Raw genomic sequence first — 23,704 nt, 5'->3', positions numbered from 1 at the left:
TTAATAACACATTAAGGTGCCGATTCCGATCCTGTAAAACCCGGGTACAAATGGTCGTACGGAGCGTTTTCTCCGTACGACTCGTACCCGGGAATTCCACCGTACAAACCAGCAAGTACGATTCGTACAGAAATACCATTTCCGTACGAATTGTAAAAAACACCATACGGCTAAAAAATACATACAATTCCGATCCTGGACAGCGCGTACGCGATGTCCGCACGGAGTCAGGCAGCGTTCTACGGACCAGCAAGTACGAATCATACCCACGGCACTCCGCACGGCTATATTTTTACGGGTCCCAAAAAGTGCCGGAAAAGCTAAGTACGCCGCGATGCACGAGGAAAAGGGGGCCCGGTATGCGCCGTACACGCCATCATCCACATCGTACATGTCATCATGTACGGTGCGTACCCCAACATTGCATATGTACGGACCGTACCCCCAGCCCCCCCGTATTCACGCGCCGTACCCCCAGCCCCGTATGTACATGCCGTACCCCCAGCCCCGTATGTATGCGCCTTACCCCCAGCCCCGTATGTACGCGCCGTACCTCCAGCCCCGGCGCGTACATACAAGGGGGCTGGGGGTACGGCGCGTACATACGGGGCTGGGGGTACGGTGCGTGCATACGGGGCTGGGGGTACGGCGCGTACATACTGGGGGGCTGGGGGTACAGCGCATACATACGGGGCTGGGGGTACGGCGTGTACATATGGGGCTGGGGGGTACGGTGCGTACATATGGGGCTGTGGGTACGGTGCGTTCCTCCCGGGGGCCGGGGGTACGGCACGTACATACGGGGGGGCTGGGGGTATGGAGCGTACATACGGGGCTGGGGGTATGGCGCGTACATACGGGGCTGGGGGTATGGCGCGTACATACGGGGCTGGGGGTACGGCGCGTACATACGGGGGGCTGGGGGTACAGCACGTACATACGGGTGGCTGGGGGTACGGCGCGTACATACGGGGCTGGGGGTACGGTGCGTACATACGGGGGGCTGGGGGTATGGCGCGTACATATGGGGCTGGGGGTACGGCGCGTACATATGGGGCTGGGGGTACGGCGCGTACATACGGGGCTGGGGGTACGGCACGTACATACGGGGCTGGGGGTACGGTGCATACATACGGGGCTGGGGGTACGGCACGTACATATGGGGGTGCTGGGGGTACGGCGTGTACATACGGGGCTGGGGGTATGGAGCATACATACAGGGGGCTGGGGGTACGGTGCGTACATACAGGGCTGGGGGTACGGCGCGTACATATGGGGCTGGGGGTACGGCGAGTACATACGGCGGGGCTGGGGGTACGGCACGTACATACGGGGCTGGGGGTACGGCACGTACATATGGGGCTGGGGGTACGGCGCGTACATACGGGGGGGCTGGGGGTATGGTGCATACATACGAGGCTGGGGGTACGGCGCGTACCTACGGGGCTGGGGGTACGGCGCGTACATACGGGGGGCTGGGGGTAAGGCGCGTGCATACGGGGCTGGGGGTACGGCGCGTACATATGGGGCTGAGGGTACGGCGCATACATACGGGGGGGTTGGGGGTATGGCGCGTACATATGGGGGGCTGGGGGGCCGTACGACTTGTACCCCAGGCACAAGTGTACCCGGGGTAGGGGTCGTACACAGTTCGCTCCATACGGGACGTTTTCCATACGCTTGTGCATTCAGAACGCCGGTACGGACGGACTTGTGCGCTCGGACTTCAGTTTTACGACTCATACGTAAAACTGTCCGGGGACGTCTCGTAGACTTTTCCCGAGGCGATTCGTATGTATTTTTTCCATACGAATCGTACTTCACCGTTTGTACGGTACTTGTACGATTCGTACATAAAAAAATACGGATACGAGTCGTACGGGAAAAAAAAATACAGGATCTGAATCTGCACCTAAGTGTTTGGTAAAAGTGACTGTCACCTCATGAAAAAATCTATTTTTGAATATGGTGATGGTTATAAATTAATTCATACCAGGAACTGCGTTATATGAATTATGTATGGGAAAAAAAGGCCCTCTGTTAAAGAATCACATAAAGATATTTCTAGTGGTGCTAGGCGGCCAGCAATGCTGCTGTATGAATACATAAACAAATGTTTGCATTGAATACTATAATCCATGCTTTTTTTTTTAATCATCCAGCTGCTCCTGTCAGAGGCCATGCTCCAGAATGCCAGAGGGAGATAGCCTCAAGATGGAGGACATTGCAGTGGAGTACTGCCGGCTGGTGGTCCTGGAGGAGGAATTGGAGGAGGATGCTGCCATTTCCTCAAGTCAGCAGCTAGAGGGATCCTGGCAACACCATCACCGTCCCTTAGGCAGCTGAGTTCCAAAGCAAACCTCACCAAAAACCAAGATGTCTTCTTTCAGCAACTGATCATAGGACGTCAATGAGGGTCAGCACTAAATGGAAGCAAAAACAAAAGACCTTTGAAAAAGGCTGGAGGCCATTGAGGTGCATTCCTTTAGGGTGGTTGTGGGCCTATTACAGGAGGGGAGGGTTTGAAGGACAGTTAAGAAGGTTTTTTTTCAGAGTTTAGGGAGGGGGTGGACCTGTTGCAGGAGGTGTTGTTAATAAATGGGTGTGTTCTTTCTTCAAAATGTCTTTTTATTTTGTTATTAAATTCATTACTAGGCATTACTGGTTAGTGTAGCATCACCATTAATTAAACAGAGAGCACTCACATCGTGATGACGACAAAGGCTGAGCCCTACACCTGGCTCATCACAAAGCAATTGTATAACTGTGTCCATCCCCTTTGTTCGGTCTCTTGTCTCTCCCTACCTGAGCTATCTTGCCACATTAAGTAGTTTACTTATCTTACCTCCACCAGTCCATTCCACCCCTGCAATCATTGTTGGGAAACTGACAGTGCTCATACTCACTCTACCCCTTTAATATCTTGATCAGGTAAACTACACCCATCCTTCCATCAGTAACAGTTGTATACTTACTGCCCTTGGCCTACCCTCTGTAACTTTTGCCCGTTAATGGCGTCTAGCAACACAGAGCCAAAAAACAACAATCACTCATTCCTTACGTTAGAACTTCTTTTCTTACCTGCTGGAAAAAGTGATGACTGCTACCTCCCCCAATTGATCCAATACTTGAAAGCAGTGTTTTCCAAAGGTGATGAGTAGCCAACTGCTAACAGAAACTACATGACATGAAAAACAAGTTTCACCTGTTATGAATGATGCTGGTTAACTAGCCAAGAGATTCTCATTTTGCATCACAGGCAACTAGGCTAATAGAAACCACAGAGTGAGCCAACATGATAAAGCAACAACTACCAATGTAGATTTATTTACTAAAGTAAGCATTAAGAAGTCCTCAAGTCACAGAGGACTCAGAAGAAGGCTACTTTAGTAGAATCCGCTCAGCATATATTGTGCACACTACCTATTCTTGTCCAACCATTGTTGTAATTTATTCCTTGCAGTATTATTTCCCTTCTTGCCTTGGTATAACGTGAAGGGTGGCAAGTGCAATTTGTGGTAACCTCCTTTAGAAAGGAAAATTAAAAGTACATGTGTATGGCAAGCATTGATCCAGAATGATCACTCAAACATTACATATCAATATATCAAGTTTAGTTTACCTGTAAAGATCCAAATAACACTAATCATCATCATTTGGTATGCATTAGTGCAAGTTACTTGTTTCAAATGTGATGTCCATTTACCTTTGTGTTTCTCTTTACAATAGAAGCGATACAAAATACAGTGCAGTACAGTCTTTAAAATCTTGACTGGTGAGGTGCTTGGCTTGACGGGCTGTGATGGTGGTCGCTCCTTGCCAGAGCTCCTGACAAGTCGGGCTCGCTCCTGCCCCACTCTTGGTGCTGACAGAGTGAGGGCACTACAAACTGCCTTCCCGCCCCCCCTTTGTGACGAGGGTGTCCGCTGAATATGACATTGCCACTCGGACCCCTTTCTACCATCAATCGTGGCTGCCGGCCTGAGATAGCACTGCAGATTAACATGGCTACATTGAGTGTATGGAGCCTTGTATAACTGGGACAACCTGTCATGGCCCCTCGCCCCCTTTCTGAGCCACAGATACACCAGAGTAGAGGCTGGCCCAGTGACCCCGAAGTGTCCACTCACCCTACTCTTCATCCTGGCCCCCAGGACTTGGTGACAGCCCACCAGCCCACAGTCATCTTTAAGTGAAGCATGCTGTTGCTCCTCCCACTTCCATAGTGGGAGCATCTGCTGGGGTGCAACTTAACCTGGGAGGCCTCCCCTGAGTGGTTCCGGGCTGTATCTTTCCCCTGCCGTCCAGAACTGGTGACACCAACCGGTCTGGCGACCGCACAGCTCCAATAAGGTCAGTGGGAGCTGTACCCAGCAGAGAGGATCAGTGGGAGACCCTGGGGCCCATGAGGCGCATGGAGGGAGGGGCCGACCTTCAGCCCTAACAGCTGTATCTGCCCTGTTTTTGCCACCCTGGGGCCTAGTGACACAGCTTGTGGGGTGGACCGCTGCCATTTCCAGTGGCCCCCTCACAGCCCAAATTTTGACCTGGGATAGTGCCTTCTCCCCCTCGTCCTGAGAGGGTGTCACAGAAACACTTGAGAGGGCTCCAGCCCATGACTCGCTCCGGGCGCAGTGAGAAAATGCATGCCTACTGTGATATGATACGCTCCAAATACTGAAGCGGCTGCTTCTATTGTCCGAAGCCCGCGTCACCATATCCTCCTCCCAATCAATAGGCGGATGCCCAGGAAGTGCTGTGCAAATGGGAAGCTTCTGGATGGAGGATGACTGCTGGGCACTAAGGACAGAAAATGCAGGAGCTGGTGGAGAAGGCTGGACTGCTCCCTCTCTCTACGAGATTGTCATTTGGGGCCTGGACCCATCTGTGGTACTACTGGGTAGAAATTGTAAGTGCCCAAGCACAGCTGCTTGTGCTTTCCAACCAAGCCCGGTGGAGCATGTGGGCTGACAGTGCCCACACCTTGTAGAAGGTTGCCTGTGGAAGATCCTGGTGATATGACCCACGTAGACCTGACTCCTCGCTTGGCAGCCCAACTGGGCGGATTCCCCTCCTGGACACCCCCCCAGATCAAGGGCTGGGACAAGCCCAGTGCAGCCCAGGGACAGCGTAAGATTGACAAATACATGTCTGGAGCCCAAGGACCTCCTCACATGTCCTCTCTCCTTCAGAAGAAGCTGAAGCTATTCTGCTGGCAATTCAATCTTCACCTCACCCCTCTTGGATCCAAAATTGGGGAGGTGGGGGTAGAGATCTCCCTTCGGTGCCACGACCTCCACAGTGTGACAGAATCACAGAGGTTGAAGGCAACTCTCAACAACGAAAGATACCCTGAGCAAACTTCAATCCACAGTCTCTGCACTGTCTGCAACATCAAAGCTCTTCAAAGAGAAAACTCAGGATGCTGAAAACAGGCCCAGACTCTGTAACCTGCGCTTTATGGGCTTCCAGGAGGGCACCGAGAGCTCAACCCCTGAGACATTCCTGGAGAATTGAATCTCCTGCTGGGTATGATCATCTCACCTATCCACTTGCTTCGTAGTTGAGAGAACAGATAGATCCCTGCTGCAGAGGCCTCCCCCAGGGGTGCCCTCTCCCTGATCATTTCTAAAATCCTGAATTACAGAGACCAGGACAAGATCCTTCAGAAAGCTTGAAAAGCAAAAGAGGTTACCTACCAATCACAGCATATCATGATTTTCCCAGACGACACCTGTCATGTGCAACAACTCCTGAAATCACTTGAAGTGGTTAAATTGGAACTTTCTGACAATTAAACTGCAATTCATGCTGTTGTTCCCAGCAAGACTCAAGGTCATCCACAACTCTAAGATGGTTTTCTTTGACACCCCGAGTCCACGAGAAAGTGGGCAACAGAACGACAACCCATGCTATGCAACCACCTCCCACCTGGGGTTTGGTTCTGGTGTTGGATACCCCCCAACTTTACCGGGTCCCCACCAGACGCTAGAAATCACAAAGATGCTGTCGCTGAGCTTCAACACCCACCTCCCGCTCTGACTCTGAAGGCCCTCGCTCGGACCAGAAGCTCCATCACTCACAGAAACAACCCCAAAGGCACTCACCAACCAACAAACTAGAGCAAATCCTCCGCTGGACATAACAGACACTGCCTAAAGTCTCTCGAGACCAACATGTTCAAGGTCCCTATCAGCACACCTGTAACCTTCTTGCATGGCTGGTCACTGCTGACCTGAGTGGGAAGCACTCACCTAGACTTACATCTCAGTTTAAACTAGTTTGTCTTTGGGGATTAGGGAGGCTCATGCCACTGAGGAGAATTGTAGGGGAATGATTGTTATGTTAGCTGAGTTCCGCTTTATTGAGTTGCAGTTTTCAATGTTTTGTTTGGTCTACATGTCCAAACATCTGCCACAGTACCTACAGTCTTCACACCTTAACCTCAGAGAACTCAACACCACTATTAGAGGACCCACAGCGGTGGCCATGCTGGCCCTGCATAACATTTCTCCCCTGATATGGACTAACTGCCCTTTCCTGGCCCACTTTGGATATGATAGAGTCTACCTTACAGGATACCCATGAGGATCTAGGGAAGCGGCGGTGCTCTTCCCTTGTTGTCTCCCACTTGAGGCTAGACCCTATAGGACAGTATGGTGTAGTTGAGGACACCCTAGAAATATGTATATACCATTTTATTAGTGTATATGTCCCACCCACCTTGATTTGCTGTACTATGCATGACCTGAAGGTGGACTTTTTGTACAGTATTACATGTATGGGGGGAACAGCCTTTACAATGAGGTAAATACATTGCATGCCATTGCCTTGGATTTTTTACCGTGATTATGCATTTACATCACATGCCAATACCACGTATTCAAGGTAAGTTAGGGGGTCTCACCCTAGAAATATATATTTTTTTAAACTAAAAACAATGCGTGGTATTGGCATGCAATGTAAATGCATAATCGCGGTAAAAACATCCGTGCTAAATGTATGCGATGTATTTACCAGCATTGTACCATCGTACAACCATTGGGAGAGGCTTTAACAACATCAGGACCTCCACACTAGATTCCATGGGACTTGAGACTACCCAATGTAGAGTGGTCAGAGGTCTGCAGGGCTGAATAGAGAGCCTAGGACTCTGTGATGCCTGGAGGGTACAGGTGTACACTCACCTCTCCACAGCACACAGCTCACTATCCTGCATTGATTTGATATTATCCTTCGCAATTGACTTCACACACACAGTGGGCTCCCACATACTACCTCACATCATTCCCGACCAGGCCCCAGTAACCCTAGTCTTTGGTCACCAGAGGGAGAGACCCGGAACAATGTGGCCGCTCAATTCATGGCACCTGCGGCAACCTGAATTTAGAGATTTTCTCGCTCAAGAAATAAGCAATTCCTACAAACTAAACCAAGACACAGTAGACTCTCCAGTGGTGTGGGTAGCCGGTAGGGCCACCCTATGTAGAATTGCACATTCTTATTTAAAAGGGAAGGTATGGACCAAACTCCAACAATTGATCAATCTAGAACTTAATATCCTTACGCTAGAAAGAATTGGCTATGCCGAAATGACTGAATCCAAGCGCAAACATCTGGCTTTAGAGAGAGAATCACTTCGATAACTGGCACTCGAGGAGGCCCACCAATTCTTGCTGGCATGGACGAACAGGGTCTACGATTGGGGGGATAAATCGAGCAAACAGCTCTACTAACTGGTGACAAAAGACCTCACCTCCTGGATAGTGCCTTTGATTATGACCGCGGTCGGGACAGTGGCAGAGACAGCCACCGATATTGCGGCAGTATTTGTGGCATACTATGCAAAAACTTTATGCTCCACGTATGCAGCCCCTGAGCATCCTCACTAGCACTAGCAGCCAACATCCCAATGCTGAGAATAAGCAGAGGTGACAAGGCCAAACTGGATGTTACCATTACGACAGAGGAGATCACTATGGCACCTCGCAACATGAACTTGGGGAAAACCCCAGGCTGCTTCCCTATGGAATAATATTGAAACTTCCAGGTCCACTTGACCCCACACCTCCTTCATTTATATCAAGAAGTGAATGACAAATCATAATTCGCCCCAGAGCTTGAATTAGCTACCATAGTGGTCTTGTTGAAACCAGCCCGACCACCAGAACAATGTGCGTCTTACCACTCAATATCCATCATCAACTCAAAAATTAAATATACGCCAAAATATTAGCCAACCAACTAATTAAAACCCTACCACCATCAATCCATCCAGATCAATGGGGGTTTATGCCCAACAGGAGCACCAGCATTGTCTCCTTAGGCTACATGTGGCCCTGACCCAGCGACCACACAGCACTCCTCGTCCTAAGTTTTGAGAAGGTCATTGACTCTGTCAATTGGTCATTTCTCAATGAAGTGATGTAAAAGATGGGGTTGAACCCAAAATGTTAGATTGTTCATTAAAGTACAATATATTCCCATCTTCAGGCCCAAACCCCTGTTAACGGCATCCTCTCTGCCCCCTTTGCAATAGGCCACAGCACCCTCCAAGGCTGCCCGCTATCCCTAATCCTCTGTACTCTGGCCACAGAACCTTTGGCTGCCTGAATACGCTGCAACGTGCCGACATGGGGATTCGATTGGGGTGTGGCAACAGAGGACCCCATTGCTCTATATGTGGACGATTTCCTTATCTTCATTTCATGACCATTTCCAGTACTGCTTCAGATACTTACACTATACAGAGAGGCCGGGTTCAGAGGGGATGTTTTTGCTCTCCACCTGTTATTGCTCTTCACCGCGCAGAGTAAGCTGGAAGATATCGTGTGGTATATGCACGTTCACAGGGTTGAGATTGTTTTTGTCAGAGAAATGTGCTGAATGTACATCTCTGCCTCAAAGTAATCACGGGGGCCTTGACGCAGACAGGTACGGCCAGCCTTGTTTTTTGCAACAGAAGGAATGGGGAAAGGTTTCTAAAAATCTCTCTATGGGTTGAGCAAAATGTATTAAAGACAGGGAATCTTGGCTCTCAGAGAGGAGCACGCTGTGGAGCAGACGTGTTGCCACAGGGAACATTGGTCCTGATCGAGACTTCTGACTGACTGTGAGGGCTCCCCAGTCCTGCTGGCCAGAATGTTGAAAGACACTCTTTTGGTGATGTATTTTTATAATTAACTTTGTGTATATATGCTATAAGTTTCATTACTCCATGTGTATATTTCATCATTTTTTCTGCTGCGTATACATGCTCTTTATATTTGGCTTCTTTCATTTGACATCTGGGAAGGTGCATTGCAAAATATATTTTGTCTTCCTTTTAAATGTGTTGTACTAATAAATACACAGGTTTCATTTTAAAAGCACCTGGATCAGTTTATTTGCCTCATTTTGAGAGTGTTGAGTTCTTTTTCTATGTGTGTCATTTAAAAGAGGTGCAGTAATATATACACACTTGCCTCATTTTAGGTTTGCTGAGTTTGTGTGTCCTATTGTTTCAAGTCTGAAGCAGAACACACACAGTAACTGTATCCACTCATTCTACGATGGAGGCCTGGGCATGGCAGATATCCTCCTCTTTTATTGGGTGGCCCACCTGTTGGTGATCAATGAATGGATGTACGGAGGATGGAGTGATTTAGTGTTCCTCCTGGAGTCTAGGAAATATCAGAGTCTAGGAAATATCAGAGGTATGCTTTATGGAAACCCCATCCCCTTGCACCTTCCAAAGCCGACCCGGATAGTCCTTCTTACATGGCATTTAGCGTTATGGTGGACTGGCTGGGACAAACAGATCACACTGGAGACCCCGTTATGGACATGCTGCTGGCTACATCAGTTGTCCTCTTTGGATGGCTTTAGAGCATGGGACAAAATTGGGATCTCCACAGTTGGAGATATGTGGCAAGTTTCCCATATTAAGTACTTTCAGTCCCTTCAGGTAGGCTACAGCCTACACAAATCTACATTTTTTAAATGCTTACAACAATGTCATGCTCTTGAGCAGCACCATGATTCTCTTGGCACTGTCCCATAGTTTAGTCCCCTTAAATTTTGAAATCTTATGTGTTCCTCAGAGGAGATAGAAATCTTGAAGCTTTTCAAAACATTCATGTTTAATTCCCCAGACAAGTTTGAACTATTGCAGTCCCACTGGGAGGGAGGGTTGGACCCCCTAGACAACTCAGACGGAAGGTACGCATGTATGTCACCGAGAGAGTTAGTTGCCACCACAAGGCTCCGACTCATTCAACTCAACTTCTTGCATCTAACCTATCTGACACCCTTGAGACTCTAGCACACAGACACATTAGCTACACCTGGCTTTTGGAGCTGTCCAGAACCATGAGCACATTTTTCCACTTGGCATGGGAATGTCCTCAAATTACGCAATACTGGCAGGCAATCTTCGTCAACTTATCTAGAGCATTGTGGAAGCTGATAAACCCAACCCCAGAGATAACTCTCCTAGGGGTCCTAGATGGGGTGAGTCACACAGTTAGGGACAGAACCTTAGTGGGAACTGGAACCGGACTAACCAGTAGAGAAATAGCAAAAACATGGAACTCTGCCTCCTCCTCTCTCCTGGTTTGCTGGACTCAGGTGATAGCCTAGTGTACCAAATAGGATGATATGCTTTATATATCATGTGAATGCTCCAAGAAACATGGACAAATATGGGGGAAATGGTTACAATACAAATGAATGCTACAGAACAATGCTACTGTGAAGAGTATCTGGTGAAGCATGTGTACGTGTTTTATCACCATTGTGTGCGTGGCTATGAAATGTTGTATCATCATTTGAAAACAATAAATTAAAACAAAAAATTCAGTTTATGAAAAAATATCATCACTGGCAGCCCAGCATGAAAATCTTATTTTTGTGAATTGGAGATTACATTATATAACTGATATCAGTGTTCATTTCAAGTCTACAGTTGAGCTAAAGTTTAATTAGTCTTTCTCACCTCCCACCACCCAGTCAGCTCTGACTGTCTGCAGGAGCATTATCATTTATGGTACAACGTGTTAGTTCATTTTAATCATCGTCAATCTTTCCAAGTTTTGACGTGAGAGACTCGTCTTCCTGACTGTGACAACTGCCCGAACTGCACTGAACACACACTGCAAAGACACACTAGTACCAGAGACACTAGATACTTTATTTCCAGCCAGTTGCATACTTGCCATTATCCCTTCTTTCCATGTGAAAAGGTCAACGGTTCTTCATCCAGGTACACCTAGGTTGGATCATCCAGACAGACTTGAACCATCTTCTTAATTGTTATTGGTTCTGCCACTTGCTGTGCCTGCATTGCCTGCACCTGTGCACTTGAAAACAAACCACTGCAGAGGTTGCCAGTAAACCTGAAGCTGTTGTTGCCATACTTTTAGAATCCGGCAATGGTGTTGGTCGTTGCTGCATAGACTGAAAGCCAACAGCACCGCCCTCTCTGGAGTTTGAAGGAATTCAGTTCTACCCTGGCCTTGATTTTGAGGAGTTCTTCTTCTGGATTAACTATTACCCTGATGATCCAATTCTTGTAAATTGAGACATCCAATTCTGAGAAAGGACTGAAAGTAGACAGCTCTTTTTTGTGTTATTGATCCAGTATAATGTCAAATATGTACTCTTGGAAGGACACAGTCTCTTTTTGCAGCCTTTGCTGTTCAAGCAAATGATTAAGACGTGGACCTAGGCAACTACTTCTTCATTGACATTGCTAAATGTTCCTGCAGCAGGTGCAACAATGGGATCGCTTGCTGCTTTCCCTTCTTGCTGACTTACAGTGTCATAATCTCAAAAGGTAGAAGAATTTGATCAGGTACACCACTAGACCACATTTGTCCATTTCCATCATCATGGCGTTGGCAGTTGCATCCCCTCTCCTTTTAATCACATATGTATTGATAGGCCTGTACTGCCTAAACAGGTACCATTATGAGGCTGCTGCGGGTGATGACTGCACACTACAAGTGACAGTCACAGGGCTGCTTCTCATGATGGCAAAATCCTCTTTTTCTTCCTCAAGACCACCTCCTTCTAATGGTTGAACATCTTCTCTCTCACCACCACCAGCTAGGTTTAGGAGATGCTCCTAATTACGTGTTGATTTTTCAGATAGGCCAGTTGGTCCCCAGTACCATAACATCTACCAGGCTTTCCACAACAAACCTTTCTAATGAAATTTAGCAATCTGTGATGTGCTCCTCATGTGATCTGAGCGTAAAAAAGTCCCAAACTGGGAAGGAGAGCTTTCTTATTATGCCAAAGTCCGCCAAGTCATCACCCAGGCCTCCATTCTATCCAGGCTGGACTACGCCAGTTAACTTTACCTAGAGGCTAATAAGACTGAAATCTTACGTCTGCAAAGGGTTCAAAATGCGGCTGCTAGAACCCTACTTGGCCTTCCAAGAACCTGTCCCACGACCAATGCCATCCGCAGACTACAATGGCTGCCGTTGGCGAAACACATTGAGTTTAATTCTCTCTGCATCGCTCACAAAATCATGAATCCCTACTCTCCAGATATCCTAGGGAATCTGCTCTCACCCTACATACCCACCCGTCAGCTACGATCCATGAGCCAGCATCTGGCGGTTGTCCCCCGGGTGAGGAAAGTGTGAGCGGGAGGACGCTCTTTTCGCATCCTCGCTGCAAAACTTTGGAACTCCCTCCCGGTTCACATCTGTAGCATCAACAACCATACTGCGTTTCGTAAAGCCATTAAAACTCATCTTTTCCCTACGGTATATGCCTAGTTTTCTTCTTTCAGTGTCCTCTCAATATCTGCAACAGTCAGTGCTGAGACGCCCCTTTGCTGGGGCAGCTTTGTGCTCTACAAAACTTATAACATAACACAACACAACAGGTGGAGCTGCGTGGTTGTGTTGGACTTTCTGTAGGGTGAACTGCAACTGCTGTAGGGGTGGTGGGTGCTGCAGGTTTTGGGTTTTGAAAATATGGAAGCAGGCAGTGTTGGTGGAACAACATGACTAGCAATCAGTGGCTCATCATCACCTTCCGCACGTACAAGGCTTTTGAGAACCTTCTTTTTCCCTCATCTCTCATGGTGGGTCTCGTCTGGGTTCCAATCCATATGCAGATCATTAAAAAAAAGGGTTCGGAGAAGATGGGGGAGAGTTCTTTCTTTTCCTTCCTGCAGTTCATGAAGCTGATGTGCCCTAGTGAAAGAGTAATCACAACAATATCCTCCTCTGCAGCAAGCTCAACTTCCTGTCCTGCTACTATTCCAGAAGAACAGGTGTTGCAGGCTGCGGTTCCTGTTGCTGACTTTCCAGTGAAGATTCTGTTTGCTGTTGGGACAATTCGATTTCAGGCTCACTGTTCTCACCATTGACAGATATGAGATTTGGTTTCGGGGGTGGTACCGTTGATTCAGGGGCAATCCCCTCCAGGGCTCTTACTGCCCAGAGAAGGGTGCAGGAGGTACGTCACGTTTCTTGAACGAGGAGGAGAGCTTGAGGACAGTGGTTGCACTGGCAGTAGACTTCTCCATCTCCTTACTATCCACTTTCTTGGTTCACTGGAACCTCCTTCTTTTGGCCATTTTATTTACTTTTTATATAGGTTAACACTTAGCACTTAACAGAGGGTTCGGGTATTGTTGTCAGCTAATTCGCACACTGCTTTAAATCTTAGTATTGTGACGTCTTGTGCACCTGCCGGCAATTAAAGAAAAATGGAAAGTCAGTGAGGTTAGGGCAATCTAGACAGTGTAATACAAATAATCATCATTATAAATGCTTAGTGTGCCCATGAACAAACTAATTATTTTTGCTAGACATTACACTAGAAAATGCTATCTTGGTGTCTCTCCATGGTCCATGGGGGGCTAATGGGAGGCAGATAAAAATCCCCAAAATTCAGGAAATATTTACTAGTGCCAATCTAGGGCTCATGGGGCTCTATGGATGCAGGGGGTCACAGACAAAAATCAAATACATGAATTAAATAATTGCTGGTGCCCTTATAGGGCCCCTAGTGACCCATGGGAGGCAGGTAGAGCAACCGCAAATAAACTAATTAAATATTTACTAATGGCAATTATTCATAATCTGGGACCCATGGGAGGCAAAATGGGCACATTAAAGCCAAATAAATGAATAAAATAATTGATGGCGTCCCTCCAGGGACATTGGTAACCCTGTGGGATTTTGGTGGGGGCAAGCAAAAATGTAATAAATTAATTAGTAATTGAAACTTCATGGAAGGCAAAAATCAAATAACTTAATTAAATAATAGCTGGTGCCCTTCCAGGGCCCATTCAGACCCTACAGAGGGAAGAGGAGACAAAAATTGAATGAATAAATCAAAAAACAAAAGCACTGTACTACAATCAGACACAAGCACAAATAAACATAGCAGGAAAAATTGAGCAAAAATGCCTTGGGCTTCTTCTATCACTGCACCTGGAAAATGGCATTTAAAAGTGAATAAAAGGATGGAAACACAGACTGACTGCACAAAATGGCAGTAAATAGCTCAGCCACCACCTGGCCAGCAAAGCAGGAGGCATGGAAAACAAAGAATAAATGACCAACTCTCTCTCTGTCTCTCTCTGTTTTTCTCTCTCTTTCTTCTTCTTCCTCTCCCTCTCTTTCCACAAAATGGTGGTCGCCGCATGTCTAGCAAAGACAGCGGCATAGGGAACAAAAACAGAATGGCAACCACATACACACACACTTTGCTTACATAAAATGGTCATCCCCACATGGCCAGTAAAGAAGGAACCATGGAGAACAAAGAAACACACAGACTGGCTGATTGGCTACACAGAATGGCCACTGCTGCACGGCCAGCAAACAAGGAGACATGGAGAACAGATAACATGGATGCCCTATCCTGACATTTATAACTATAGCTACCTGTACTGGAGATAATATCCACGTCTTAACTTTTTCTAAAACTATAGGGTGCTTTATAAAACCGTGGATTATAGTATTACAAGGGAGTTCCAGCCAGGTGCTCCCGTATTAATTTGTGTACATCTGTTGTATATATTGTATTTTGGCACTCAACTTTCGCCCCTTCTTGAGCTCTTCACAAGCACTTTTTCTAATAACTTCCCTTCTTCTCGCTAACCATTGAGCAACTTAATTTTGTGTAAGATACCTGCATAAACATGTATTGGCTATTTAGATTTATGATAAAGCTATGAATTGTTTCGCATTTTTGGCATTTTTTGAGTGTTTGTGATTATTTTTTGGTTACTGGAGAAAAATATTCCCATTGGGACCAATTGTGTTTTGTTCCACTATCCTGTCTTGTGCACCTTCCTGTGCCCCAAACAAAATCTTGTACCATTGCTAGGAAAAGATTGTGCTGATATATATCATTTAACCAAATGTGCCACACATGGGACTGACCTTACCCACAAAAGTAACTCTGCAATGTCAGAAAACAAAATTAAATAAACTTTCAAAATTCCCCAACCACAATTAGCCTAAAGCAACATCAATTACCCCTCCAAAATAATTTTAAATGATGCAGAAAAAAAATAAAACACAATTCCAATCAACTCACGCATACACAAACAATGGTGGGCAGCACATGGGGATGAAGATAGCTGAGAACAAAGGAACAAATATGGTTACGTGAGTCTGGACTTCAGGAGCCACGCTAACCCTATCCACCAATAAGCACATGCAGACAAAAATAACCTACAATGATTACAAAACATACAAGCACCGCAGATGCGCCAATGCGGAAAATACCATAAAATTACACCCAAGGCCTACTGCAGGCAGGCCGGGTCCCAAACCAAAACAGCACAGTAAAATGTTTAACACATCTGTACACAATAAAAAAAAATGGAAATGGAGAAAATGTATTTATAACCCAAGGCCTCCACCATCTGAAAAATGTGAAAGCATTATCCCTTAAACCAACCTAGTCCCACAAATGCCCCTATCCCTAAATCTAGGTTATCCAACAACAAACAAACAAAAAGAATAACAAAGCAAAAAGGGAACAAAAAAGTCCTGCCTCTCCTCCCTCAAGCAACACATTTTTGACAAACTAATGCCTTGAATTGACATGATTTTAATCAAAAGGTAACAATTTCAAGAATATGGATGCAACAGATTTGCAGACAAAAAGAGAGTGATGCTTTCCCTCCAAAATCTAAAATGACAAAGGGCTGAACAAAACAGTGGGAGTAGTCTTCAGGACAGAAAGAGGAAGTTGCTACTGCATGCACAATAGCCTCCCAATCAATATGGCACTTTCTTCCTGTTAAAAAAATAGGGTAAATGTTGGATAAAAAAAATTAATTTTCCGATCGCTTGCATGAAAAGAAGAGTTGCGCATGTTCAGAAATGTATTTTCATGCTCCAAAAATGCTTGGGCGGTCATCTCAGATAAAAAAAAAACTGGAAATGTTTGCTAATACGCCAGGTTAAAAGATCTACCCCTCCAGCTGTTAAGATTCTGCTTACGTTTGTGTTGATTTCATTGTTTACATGCATCTCACTTTAAGATTTCTCACCACAACAGGATTTTTATTTTAAAAGTAGTGTGATGGTGTAATTTCAGCAGGTACACTTACATTTTGCTCTACAAAATTTCACCAATTGTGCAGTCATAATTAAAATTTCACTTGCTTACAATGACACATCTGCAAAGTTAAATAACCCAGTGGGGTCCAACTAATGCTACAGTACAGTTTTAGGAGCAAACCAACACACACATTGTGGCACTAAATGGTGGTGTCATAGTGCACACAGACCAGCATTATTAGGATCCATGAAAAAATCCAGGCTGACCATGCAAAAAAGGCAAGTATAGTTTATGGCCCAATTCTCAATCCTCTACAGACTGACACCTGTTTACTCGTGTTACTCGTAGGGTTGGCGTATATTATGCTATAATAGTCTAATTTTGACACTCGATATGTGGTGATTTAAGAGACAAAGTGTTGGAAAGTGAATATTTAGTAGTGATGAGTAGTGACTTACCACTAGTAATAAGGCCACAAACACAATAAAAGGGTCAGTCAAGGTCTCAATAAATTATTCCCTTGCTCAACCCTTGGGCGCAGGCAACGAGCAGAGAGGCATAACTTAGGAGATAGCTTTGTAAAACATTTCAAAACACTAATATATTAAATAAGTAAGACACAATATACAATGAAAATCCAACTCCAATTAATAAAAAGAGTTTACATTTTTATGCATAAAACATGCACCAAAATGACAAAAATCCAATGTAGGGTATTGGACATATGAATTTTTAAAGAATAAACACTTTATAGTGTTTAAAAATGTATAGCGCCACTTTGGAACATCTGGTCACCTTTGACCGGGACCAAGCTAAGATTGGAGCCCTGGTCAGATACACCAAGTAGGAGGCCTTAGTCAAAATGTTACCTTCATATTTGGAAACTTTACTAGAGGATTTTTCTCTCGATGTCAAACAGTCCCCTCCAGCAAGCTGATTTCGATGCAACATGGCCGGATTGCTTCTCCACAAGGCCCCAGTCAAATTCTGGAAGTCTATAGCTTTGGAACTTTCAGTGGGAAGAACCTGAAATCCAGGTCGGGTCGCGGTTGAAGTTAGCCGACTTGATTCTCGATGTCGAGCTGGTTACCTGATGGAGCTTTTTCCAAAAGTTGCTCCAAACTTCTGGATGTCTTCCTGAAGTTCCTCTTGAGGGTGCAAGGTGTCCCAAATACAAATCCAAGGGTCTGGAATCTCCTAGATGCTCCCTGGGATGTATGGACTACAATTCCAAGAAGGACCCTAGCCAAATCCTTAAAAGTCCATTGGACGCATTCCAAGATGGGTACTCTTGGTGGAGGTGATGCAGCTGGGCTCTATTAACCAGTAGCTTGCAAGGAGTCTACTCCTTAATCCTTCTTGATGCAAGGCAACGTCTTTAAGGCTGTAGTCCTAAGTGTGAAGCAGGTGCAGTTCTTCAGAATGTAATCCTTGGGGTGCAGGCCAGGGTTCCAGCAGGGAAGTTCTTCTTCTCCTTGTAGTTTCAGGCAGCAGATCTGAGTAGCTATGCAGCCCTACCGTATTTATCCAGTGTTCCTGGGCATCAAGCAGGGGGGCACGCCTGACTAATGGGATGCAGGGTGCCACCCATGAGTATTACCACTTCCTCCAAAGTGTTGCATATTCTTGTCCCAGAAAGCACTACTCTCTCAAAATGGAGAAAGTCTCTCCAGAGGAGTGGGATCAGGCTAACCCAACCTACTGGTGTGGCTAATTTGCTAAACACTCCCCTTCCAACCTTCTATCTAATCTAATTACAGGGGCTCATGTGTGGCTTGGGTGCCAGGATGTGAGTGTCAGCCTGTGCTGTCCTAAAGTGTCACTCTCCATTTTAAAGACCAGTTTGGATACTTTCACTCCTTTCCTGCCATCTGCTCGGCAGCTTTTACTTCTCTACTCACAGGAAACCCATTGTCTCGCTAGCAGGGCTTTTCACGCCTCATTAGAGCAGCCTGGCCAGCCTGGGCAGAGGGTGGCCAAACAGGAGAGAGCAGCTGAAAGGCTGGATTTTGGCTCACAGAAAAGAAAGTTTAATAACTTCTTTGCTGTCATAGTTATTATAACTCTAACAGAAGCAGATTGTTGGATTTATCTTAAATATTAATGTGATACCTTGAAGTATATCTTTACGTGGCTGCTATCAATATTTATAGTTGAATAAAACATCTCAATGTTAGCCCATGGAGCCCATTATCTACAATGGGGACAAACAAAATTGGCAGTTCTTCCCTCACCAGAGTTTACAAAACATCTTTTATAATATCCCTGCTTATTGTTACATGGTACCCTACCCCCGAGGGCACCTAGGGGAGAACTTAGGGGTGACTTATATGTAAAAATACGGTAGATCTACTTTGGAAGTACCTTTTATTCCAAAGTCGAATTTGCAAATAATTATTATTTAAAAGCAGCCTGCAAGGCAGGGCTGGCTTTTAAAATGACAGTAGGCAACACAGTATTGCACACTCTATTGAAGGAAACCAACAGGGCCTCCAAATCTCCCTGCTCTCTTATATACTAGGGACGTATAGGAAGTTTGAATCCCCATTGCCTTATTATATACTAGGGACTTACAACGTCTGTCATTGGCAATTATAATGATACCTAACCATGTATTTTTAATCAGTAATCAGCGCACAGGCCCTGGGTCTGGTTAGCAGAGCCCAGGGCACAATCACAGTAAAAAAAACAGCACCTAGTAGTCAATAATGGGGGTGGGGGGGTGGGGGACACTACAAACAGTTCCTGATTTCTCACACAACGTTAGATCTATGCAATCTATATTTCGATTTGCTGTTAACCAAAAAAGCACCTGTCAGTCAAAAGAATAATTATGGTGCTCACCTCCTTTTGGCAAATGGTCATGAAGTGATTTAATATAGCCAGGGCTACTGGAGTTATGTGATTTTATGGCCACTGTGTTTTCTGCACAATTATGGATTTGCCACATTTGCCATAGAATTTACCATCTGCTGCATAATTTGTTGCAGATTTTAAGAAAAAAATTGTTTCTAGCTCAAATGGTACAAAAGTTACTAAAAATGAGGTGCCGTGAATTAACGTGCAGTGAAAGTGCCTTTGTAGAGCTTGACTGCTCCCTTTCTGTTGCTTATTGCTGTATTTGGGTGTTAAACTGGTACTAATTATGTGACACATTTTCCGAGGCATTGTTAATCTGTGTAAAGAAGGACAAGACAAGGAAGTTATATTATCACAAAATAAGCTGCATTATGCCGCAGAATTTGCCTTTTCCTGCCTCATAATTTAATAAACATAGTCACATAATTTGGTAATTCAAGTGGCTCTGAATATAAGTAAGAAACAGATTAGTTGAGAGGGGTGGCCTGTGGCACTCGGTAGACCAAACGCAGCAAACTGTTTTACGTATTTCAATACAGACCTTGAAGTAACTATCCAAAGTAAGGAGGGTGACAATTTTATGCACTTGAAGTACCAAGCATATGCTGCTGTGTACTGTTTAATATTTTATGATATTTAGTGTTGACACCTGCCGAGAGGTGGAGTATCACCAACAGTGATGCCTCAGCTCTGTACACTTCTACCATTATTGCTTCTGTACCACAGAAGCACTATACTGCCTGTCCCCTCTATTGTAAATTCTATGAAGAATGACCCTAATTGCCACTCTTTCTAATACTTTAGTCAGGAATGTAGGAAATGTTGGCATGACAATGTCAGTATTTGAAGTAACATTCCTTCTTGGGACCTTGTTCAATTTTTAGGTTCGCAGTTTGTGATTCTTTTTTTTTTTTTTTTTTTTTTTTTTGTTGAAATTTTTTATTGTGCAGAAAGAAGGGTACAAGCACGGGCCTACAACCGCCTGGGCCGGCCGCTAGTAGGTAAAAAGTTCAAACAGTGCAAACACAATGACTGGCCCACCGGGGCGCCGCACCCTACAGAAGCTCAGACTGCACATAAAGGAAAATCAGGATACACCCTTTTAACATAAATAACAACTTAAAACAAAAAGCGAGGCAAGAAAACATGAGATGGGCGTCGGACCACAGCAGGGGCACTTCCATACCCGACCACCCGATGGCAGTCAGGAATAAGGGGAACTAAGAGGTAGGGGGGGGGAGAAACGGGAATACCAAATCTATACTCAGATGTGCCAGATAAGTAAGGAACCATCCAGGATCAGGGGGACAAGGCTACCTCAGACGTTTCCACCGGGGGGGAGCACAAATACTTCCACGATACACATTCCACTGCCCCCAAATTCTACTCCAAGCCCCGGGTTTACCACGAGCCACATACACAGTCTTTTCCCTGAACATGCACCAGTCCATGTTCTCCTTCCAGACAGACACGGTGGGGGGCCGCTGCGAACCCCAAAGCTGCGCTATGTCCCTCTTTGCTATCATGTTCCCCAGGGCCGCCCACCGAGTCTGGGCCGCGTTATAGTCATTGGGCTCCCACACATTCAGGACACAGCGACGCACCTCCGGCAACAGCGTGACCCCGGTGACTCGCCTCATAACCTCATGCACCTGACGCCAGTATTCCACCACCTCGCGGCACTCCCACAGGATGTGGAGAAAGGTGGCACTGAGCCCACAGCCACGCTTACAGAGCCCGTCCTCAGAAAACCCCATCGAGACCAATCGGGGACCCGTCACGTAAACGCGATGGAGAATCTTAAGCTGGACCAAACGGAGACGGGCCGGGATGGCAACCTCCTTAGGAGATGACAGCGCGGACTGCCAGTCCTCGTCGTCCAACTCAACCCCATCCCCCGTCCATGCCTCCCGTAGACGCACCAAGAGGTCAGCCCGATTATTTATCATTTTTTTATAGATCAAAGAGATAGTACTATCGGGAACGTGACCGTCGAGTATGCGGTCCTCGAGGGGCGAAGAAACAGGGACCGTGGTCCCTTCCCCAAAATCCGAGAGCAGGGCATGCCGAACCTGAGCGTAGCGGAAAAACTCCCTCTCACTAAGCTCATACTCGCTCCGGAGCGCCGCGAAGGTCTTGACCGCGCCTTTAACCCACAGATCCCCCACTCTGCTAATGCCGATCGTGTCCCAGTGCTCAAAGCCTTTCGTCGTCCAGAGGCTCCCCAGGCGGTCTGAGGCGAACAAGGGAGTAGCACACGTTAATCGCTCACTCCAGCCCATCGCTACATTCGCCGCCTTCCACACCCGTACCGCAATCCTAGTAGGGCCCGTGAGGGTCCTACCAGCCGATCGGGAGTAAAGCGCTCTGTTATAATTACCGCCGGGAAGCAGGAATTTATCCATCTCATACGCCGGGTTCAGACCAGGAGCATACGTGGCATGGTTAATTGCCGACAGTTGGGAGGCCCAATAGTACCGTCTAATGTCAGGAAGCGCGATGCCCCCGTCATACCAGGGGAGAGTAAGCTTTGCCAGAGCGATACGCGCCCGCCCGTCCCAAACCAGTCTCCTCTGTAGACTCTCCACCTCCCGAAAGTAGGCCACCGGAATGACATCAAAGAAGTTCTGAAGTGCGTAAAGAAATCTGGGAAGGGACATCATTTTAAACAGGGCCGCGCGACCAAGCGGAGACAGGGGCAACTTACACCACCGAGCCGTATCCACCCTCAAACGTCGGAGTGGAGACAGGAGGTTCTGCTCATAGCGGACCGCCGGGTCCAACGAAACATATACCCCCAGGTACTTAAAGCCGGATGAAGACGTTTGGATAGGAAGTAGAGGCGGCAAAAGGGGAAGGCCACCAGAGATAGGGTACACGCAAGATTTGGACCAGTTAATTATCAAACCCGAGTTTCTCCCAAACGAAGTAAGGACATCAAAGAGAACATTAAGCGACTGTCGCGGCGAGGTGAGGTACAAAAGAATATCATCCGCGTACAGCGAGACCCGATCCTCGAAGCCCGGGGCCCACCGGATCCCTCTGATCGAGGGCTCCCAGCGGAGCCAGGCGGCGAGCGGTTCCAAGGCAAGAGCAAAAAGCAGAGGGGACAACGGGCACCCCTGCCTAGTGCCCCTCCCGAGAGCAAAAGGCTGAGAAGCCCGCCCATTGACAACCACCTGAGCCATTGGTCCGGCATAAAGAAGCTTCACCCAGCTAATAAATCCCTCCCCAAAGCCAAACTTCTCCAAGACAGCCCAGAGGAATGGCCACTCAATGGTATCAAAGGCCATCGTGGCGTCTAAGGAAACTAATACGGCTGGTTCAGAAAAGTACTCCGCCCTAGCTAGGACGCCGTGCAGACGCCGCAGATTAAGAGCGGTATTACGGTGGGGGATGAAGCCGCATTGATCCGGATGAATCAGATCACAGATAACGCTCAGCAAGCGGTTGGCAAGGACTTTAGCAAGGATTTTGGGTTCTGCGTTTAAGAGGGAGATAGGCCTATACGAAGCACAGCGGTCACGTGGTTTACCCTCCTTGGGAATCACGACTATAGTCGCCAGACGCTGGTCGGCGGGAAGGGAACCCCTCTCGATCGACTCCTGAAACATACGACGAAGGAAAGGCGCGATTTTATCCGGGCGTAATTTATATAGTTCGATCGGCAGGCCATTGGGGCCCATGGCTTTGCCCGAGCGAAGGGAGCTAATCGCAGTAGCAATCTCATCGACGGACAAGGGGGCATCCAACTGCTCACGGTCCTCGACGGATATGCCGGGCAGGGCAATGTCCCGTAGTAGATGACGAGAGTCGTCTTCATCTCTATCAGACACCGGGGAATACACCGCCCGGAGGTGGTCAGCAAAACATTCCACAATCTCGCCAGGCTCAGTCACACACACTCCATCCGCAACCCGGAGCTCTGGGACCACACGATTCACTCTCTCCTTCCTATCCAGCCAAGCAATCAATTTACGAGCCTTGTCCCCGGCATCATACAACCTGCCCTGCTGCTCCCTATACATGGTCTTGGCAGCGTCAGTGACAAGGGACTTGTACTCAAACTGCTTCAGGCTGAGGGCATGTAGCCCATCCGGGGTGACACCCGTCTCCAAGGCCGCCTCCAACCCCAAGATGTCGGTCTCCAGCTTCACCACCGCCTCCATCTTAACCTTCTTAGCCGCCACTATCTGGGATAGGGCCTGCCCACGGAGTACTGCCTTAAAAGCTTCCCACAGGGACACTGCGGACAACACCGACCCATCATTCTCATGGAAGTATTGGTCAATCGACTTGACCAGGCTATCGTGGG

General features: G+C 46.8%; 1 protein-coding gene and 1 long non-coding RNA gene across 2 annotated transcripts in view; one reads left to right on the top strand and one right to left on the bottom strand.

Annotated features, from left to right (window-relative positions):
* The window catches only part of SPIC (Spi-C transcription factor), an 81,792-nt gene extending 79,345 nt beyond the window's left edge, over positions 1 to 2,447 (top strand). The window contains exon 7 of the mRNA XM_085650610.1: positions 2,163 to 2,447. The gene's annotated coding sequence lies outside the window, so the exon portion shown is untranslated. The remainder of the gene's footprint in view (positions 1 to 2,162) is intronic.
* A 10,704-nt stretch (positions 2,448 to 13,151) lies between these two features.
* The window catches only part of LOC146855479 (uncharacterized), a 114,724-nt gene continuing 104,171 nt past the window's right edge, over positions 13,152 to 23,704 (bottom strand). Inside the window, exon 3 of the long non-coding RNA XR_014980844.1 lies at positions 13,152 to 13,691. This is a non-coding gene — a long non-coding RNA (uncharacterized LOC146855479). The remainder of the gene's footprint in view (positions 13,692 to 23,704) is intronic.

This window comes from Triturus cristatus, chromosome 4_1, assembly GCF_964204655.1.
Source record: "Triturus cristatus chromosome 4_1, aTriCri1.1, whole genome shotgun sequence".
NCBI lineage: Eukaryota > Metazoa > Chordata > Amphibia > Caudata > Salamandridae > Triturus > Triturus cristatus.
Note: the sequence above shows the minus strand (reverse complement) of the source record. Positions and strands in the feature narration are given on the sequence as shown.